This window comes from Bos grunniens, chromosome 25 (assembly GCF_055505025.1).
Source record: "Bos grunniens cultivar Pamir isolate PY7600 chromosome 25, Bosgru_T2T1.0, whole genome shotgun sequence".
Classification (NCBI taxonomy): Eukaryota; Metazoa; Chordata; class Mammalia; order Artiodactyla; family Bovidae; genus Bos; species Bos grunniens.
In genome coordinates, this window is record NC_141189.1 from 41755664 (window position 1) to 41762151 (window position 6488).

Consider the following 6488-nt stretch of genomic DNA (forward strand, 5'->3'; position numbering starts at 1 on the left):
TGGGCTATCATGGAACAACAGACTGGTCCAAGTAGGAAAAGGAGTACGTCAAGGCTGGATATTATCACCCTGCTTATTTAACTTATATACAGAGTACATCATGAGAAACGCTGGGCTGGAAGAGGCACAAGCTGGAATCAAGATTGCCGGGAGAAATATCAATAACCTCAGATATACAGATGACACCACCCTTATGGCAGAAAGTGAAGAGGAACTAAAAAGCCTCTTGATGAAAGTGAAAGTGGAGAGTGAAAAAGTTGGCTTAAAGCTCAACATTCAGAAAACGAAGATCATGGCATCCGGTCCCATCACTTCATGGGAAATAGATGGGGAAACAGTGGAAACAGTGTCAGACTTTATTTTTTTGGGCTCCAAAAATCACTGCAGATGGTGACTGCAGCCATGAAATTAGAAGACGCTTACTCCTTGGAAGGAAAGTTATGACCAACCTAGATAGCATATTGAAAAGCAGAGACATTACTTTGCCAACAAAGGTCCATCTGGTCAAGGCTATGGTTTTTCCTGTGGTCATGTATGGATGTGAGAGTTGGACTGTGAAGAAGGCTGAGTGCCGAAGAATTGATGCTTTTGAACTGTGGTGTTGGAGAAGACTCTTGAGAGTCCCTTGGACTGCAAGGAGATCCAACCAGTCCATTCTGAAGGAGATCAGCCCTGGGATTTCTTTGGAATGAATGATGCTAAAGCTGAAACTCCAGTACTTTGGCCACCTCATGCGAAGAGTTGACTCATTGGAAAAGACTCTGATGCTGGAGGGATTGGGGGCAGGAGGAGAAGGGGACGACAGAGGATGAGATGGCTGGATGGCATCACTGACTTGATGGACGTGAGTCTGAGTGAACTCTGGGAGTTGGTGATGGACAGGGAGGCCTGGCGTGCTGCAACTCATGGGGTCGCAAAGAGTTGGACACGACTAAGCAACTGAACTGAACTGAACATAAGTTTCCATGTTACTCTTTCCATACATGAATGTTGAGGTTTGTTTTTTTTTTTTTTAAAGACATTTATTCAGCATCATGATCAGACTATTACATTTAGCAATCAACAGCATGGGTGCAAAAAAAAAAATCTACATTAAAACCCTTTGTTGGAATGCTTTATACTTTCCATAGAACAGAAACTAAAATAACCTGTTATACAATTAGTCACAAGTACAGTCCTCGAGTTTTTTGCCCATACACATAAGTATTGTCTAAAACATGTCTTCTTTGTAGCAGCTAGGCCCTGCCACCACTGTGCTTGGCTGAGTTCACAAATCTGTTGTAACCTGTAGCTTCCCTGTCGCTTCTCTGGCGCTCCTCTCCTGCTAAGCTTTGTTTCCTGGCAGTAATTAAAACCTTCTGCCACTGCCATAGCTACTGCTGCTGCTGGAGCCACCATAGCCACCTTGGTTTCGTGGTTTGGCAAAGTATTGGCCTCCACCACCATAGGGGCCAGAACTTCTGCCTCCAAAGTTTCCTCCTTTCATGGGTCCAAAATTTGAAGATTGATTGTTGTAATTGCCAAAATCATTGTAGCTTCCGCCACCTCCACAATTGCTTCCGTCATTACCAAATCCGTTATATCCATCCCCACCGCCACCATATCCACCACCACGGCTGCCACCAAAGCCACCTCGACCACTGAAGTTTCCTCCACGACCAAAGTTGTCATTCCCACCAAAAGCACCTCCACGACCGCCACCAAAGTTTCCAGAACCACTTCGACCTCTCTGGCTGGATGAAGCACTAGCCATCTCTTGCTTAGACAGGGCTTTTCTCACTTGACAGTTGTGGCCATTCACAGTGTGGTATTTCTGAATGACAATCTTGTCTACGGAGTCGTGGTCATCAAAGGTTACAAAAGCAAAGCCTCTCTTTTTGCCACTGCCTCGGTCAGTCATGATTTCAATTACTTCAATTTTCCTGTACTGTTCAAAATAATCTCTCAGTGATGTTCCTCAGTGTCTTCTTTAATGCCACCAACAAAAATCTTTTTCACAGTTAAGTGGGCACTAGGTCTTTGAGAATCTTCTCCTGAGACGGCCCTCTTTGGTTCCACAACTCTTCCGTCCACCTTGTGTGGCCTTGCATTCATGGCCGCATCCACCTCCTCCACCGTGGCGTATGTGACAAGCCCGAAGCCTCTGGAGCGCTTGGTGTTTGGATCCCTCATTAGCACACAGTCTGTGAGCGTTCCCCATTGCTCAAAATGGCTCCTCAGACTCTCATCGGTTGTTTCAAAGCTCAATCCTCCGATGAAGAGCTTCCGCAGCTGTTCGGGCTCTTTGGGAGACTCTGATTTAGACATGATGGCAGTGGAGGCAGGGAAGACTTCAACGATGCTTTCTCGGCGGCGTCCACGGGCAGAAAAAAGCGAATGTTGAGTTTTAAGCCAACTTTTTCACTTTGCTCTTACACTTTCATCAAGAGGGGTCCACCCAGGGTGCAATTAGGAGAGTGTACAGTAGAGGGCAACCGCGGATGCAGAAAGCCCAAAGAGGCAGCCGGTAGGAGAACAGCCAGGGGTCAGGTGATGAAAAGGGGCTCACCTCGGGGAGACCAGATGGGTTGGATGTGGGTGCGCCTCGCAGGAGGCTTCTGGACTACAGCTCTCACTTCTGGCTCCTACAGCTGCTTCCTTCTCCCTCTATCCCCACGTTTTTCTGAATCCTGTCACTCAGTAATGTCTCAAGAGACTGGGCACAGAGGATACATTTCTTAACCCTTTGCATATCTGAAAAAATGACTTTATTCTTTGCTCCAGGTGGATTCACATTTGAGCTATTAATAGATACACAATTCATCAGTATTATTCTCTAACCATCTGGGCTAAGTGGCCACTCCAACTGCTGTTTTGTCCAAGATTTATTTACATTCCGTGATGCTGCTCAGGCTTTTTCTAGCTGCCTCGAGCAGGGGCTACTCTGTTGCACTGTGCAGGCTCCTCTCATTGCGGAGCACAGGCCCTGGGTGGGCTGGTTTCAGTAGTTGCACCTCTCGGGCTCTAGAGTCCTGGCTCAGTAGTTGCTCGGGGCATGTGGGATCTTCCCGGACCAGGGATCGAATGGTGTCCCTTGAATTGCGAGATGGATTCTTAACCACTGGACCACCAGGGAAGCTGTGCTCAGTTTTAAATGAAAATCATTTCATTCAGAGTCATCAAGTTTTGTCCCCTGTCTTTGGCAGCCAGCCTTGCTGCTGAGGTGGCCAACAGGCCTCTGGGGAAAGCCTCAATCCACAGGTGACCAGGTTTTCTCTCTGGACACTTAGAATCTTCTCATCTGTGGTGTCTGACACTTAAAGATGAGCCTTGTAGTTGTCCCTTGGCCTGGGGCTCTCTGCCACGAGGTCTTCAAGTGATGGATGCCTTTGTCTGCAGCACCTTCACAGATTATCTTCCTAGAAATTCCTTCCCTTCTTTCCTGTAGTCTCATACGCCATAGTGTCTTTTCACTGGACTGAGATCAATCCAGTGTTTGGCTCTTCTTTTCTATTTCTTTGCCTTTTTGCCTACTTTCTGACCAACTGTTTTAACTTTGCCTTTTAATTTTTCTATTCTACTTATATATTTATTTGCATTTTACTTTATTCTTTGTATTTTGGAAAATTGTGCTTTTCATTTCCAGGAGCAGCTTCATCCTTTCTGATTATTCCTTTTTCCACAGCATCCATTTCTTGCCTTGTGGACACAAAGCTTTTCTTGCCTTTCTGAAGGTGTTCTTTAGATTGCTTTTGAGCCTTTCCTTGGCCCTCTGCATCGTCTCCTGGTTCCTCTTCTGTTGGGGCAGATTTCTGTCTACCCTGTGGATGGAAGTTGGTTTGGCGGGGTGCAGGAAGCTCTTGCCCATGATGTTAGTAAGAGCGGGTTTTCTGCCTGGACTGAAGAAGCTCCCTTCTTCCTCCTGCCTGGGGGCAGGAGCCTGGAGGAGGTACCTGGGGAAGGTCCCTGTCTGCTGCTTTCCAGAAGCTGGCAGAACCCTCAGACTCCCAGTCCAATAGGTAGATGTTTACTTCAATAACATGTTGTTAGTTTCACCCTTAAAATGAGTGAATTTTGTGATTCATGTTTTTTTCCACCTTTTTTTTTTTTTTTTAAAGAACGGATGATGAAAGCGAGTCAAAGGAAAACCCCTGTTTCTGCCTGGGGGCCCACAAACCAGAGTCTTTCTCCAAGGTGACACTGTCCAATCAAACAATGACATGAGCTCCATATTTAATTTTAAATATTTTCGTAGTCTTACTAAAAAGGAGAAACAGTTGAAATTAATTTTTAAAACATTTTATTTAACCCAGTGCATCCAAAATATTATTACCATTTCTACATACGCTGCTGCTGCTGCTGCTAAGTCGCTTCAGTCGTGTCCGACTCTGCGACCCCATAGACGGCAGCCCACCGGGCTCCCCTGTCCCTGGGATTCTCCAGGCAAGAACACTGGAGTGGGTTGCCATTTCCTTCTCCAATGCATGAAAGTGAAAAGTGAAAGGGAAGTCGCTCAGTCGTGTCCAACTCTTCGTGGTCCCATGGACTGCAGCCTACCAGGCTCCTCTGTCCATGGGATTTTCCAGGCAAGAGTGCTGGAGTGGGGTGCCATCGCCTTTATAATCATACATAAAATCTGATGATTGAGGAAGTATTTCTCATTCCTTTTTTATACTAAATCCTGGGATCCAGTGCGTTTTTTATACTTGCAGCGGATCTCCACCCAGGCTAGCCTCATGGGACGGGCTCAACACTCCCACGCATCTGGGGCTCTGGGATTGGACATCGCGGCTTCAGAGAACCAGCTGACCATGTCCTGGGGCTGGACTGGTGGGCAGGAGCAGCCACCCAGCGCAGCAGGTCAGGAAGGAGGCAGGGGGCCGGCAACTCTGTATTCAGACTGACATGAGTCTCTTCTCTCCAGCCTGCACATCGCCCCAGCCCCCCGCCATCCCTGGACAGCCCCCAACCCCTCAAACCTCCCTGTAATGGACTGAATGGTGGCCGCCAAGAAACACATCTAAGTCCTAACCCCCGTGTTTATAAATGTGAACTTTTTTGGAAAAAGGCTCTTTGTAGATGTAACCAAGTTTCAGATCTCGAGATAGATCACCCTGTTTATCTGGGTGGGCCCTAGATCCAATGACTGGTGTCCTTGTTGGACAGAAGAGGAGAGACACGCAGGGGAGAAGGCCTTGTGAAGACGGAGCCGGGGCTGGGATGAGGCTGCCCCAGGAGCAGCCGGGGGATCCTTCCTGAGAGTCTTTGGATCCAGGGTGGTCCTGCTGACCCCTCCACCTCAGACTTCCGGCCGCCAGAGCCAGAGGAGAATGAACTCCTGTGCCCGCTCCCTGGGGTGGTCATGGGGTATGGCAGCCCCAGGACGCAGACCCACTCCCTGCCTGCCCGGGTCCCCTCTGCCCCTTCCTCTGCTCCCCAGGGCAGCTGCTGCATCTCCTCTCTTTGCCCTGTGGCTCCTCCAGGCTGTGTCCCTTGGCCGCCATCAGAGTGACCCTGGGGAAAGAGAGGATATCAGTCTCTGTGCCCCGGTGCCTTGTTCACCTGGAACTCTCAGCCTTGACCGTGGTTTTCTCCTGCTCCCCTCACTGGGAAAACACTGGCCATGGACCTGGCCCTGGAATGAGGTCTCTGCCCCCCGTTCACTTAGGCAGGCAGCCTGTGTTCATCCCCTGGGGTTGCTGTAACCAATGATCACAAACAGAGGAGCTTAAAACAACAGCCACGCTTTCCCTGGCAGCCCTGGAGGCTGGAAGTTGGAGATCAGGGTGTTGGCACGACCATGTTCCCCCCGAAGGCTCCTGAGAGGATTCTCGCCCCCTGCCCCCAGCTCCTTGTGTTCCTGAGGCAGCTCCACCCCAACTTTGGCCTCCGTGTCACACGGCCCTCTCCCCTGCGTGTCTCCTCTCTGTCTCAGGACACTTATCCTTGGACTTGGGACTCATACGGATGATCCAAGATGAACTCATCTCAAGATCCTTAATTGTATTTGCAAAGACCCTTTTCCCAAATAAGCTCCCATTTGCAGGCACCAGGGTTAGCCTGGGACCTACCACTCAGCCCACTTCATAGCCTGAGGCCTGAGATGAATTAACGTGGCTCCCAATTCTGTTTCCATTGCCTCCTCCAAGGGCGAGGGAGGGGCCTCATGGATCCGGATCTGCTGTGCACGGCCAGCAGGCTGGGCCCGCTGCAGACAGCTCTAAGGAGCCCCTGCCCCCACCAGGGTCCCTGTGCAGCTTCCACTCCTCTGGTGGGAACACGAGTCTGTATGCTCCTGCTAAAGCAATCACCCCGCCCGCCTCCAAGCCAGTTGGACCAGGCCTTGTACCCAGTAGACCTATTTTCCAAAGACACTGCATCTGTTTTCAGCCTGTGTCCTTAGGAACCTCAAGTGTCCAGAGTGAATGTCTCTCATCAAGGTGGTGGGAGGCACCTGACTGCCCGCCAGAGGGGAAGAAGGGAAGCCACCCCCAGGAGAGGCGGGCCAG

At 49.6% G+C, this 6488-nt stretch overlaps 1 pseudogene across 1 annotated transcript; it reads right to left on the reverse strand.

Moving 5' to 3' along the window:
• Positions 1–996: 996 nt before the first annotated feature.
• LOC147345683 (heterogeneous nuclear ribonucleoprotein A1-like 2) lies at positions 997–2345 on the reverse strand (annotated as a pseudogene). The gene has a single exon (XR_015154382.1). The product of XR_015154382.1 is annotated as a heterogeneous nuclear ribonucleoprotein A1-like 2 (transcript).
• Positions 2346–6488: the final 4143 nt, after the last annotated feature.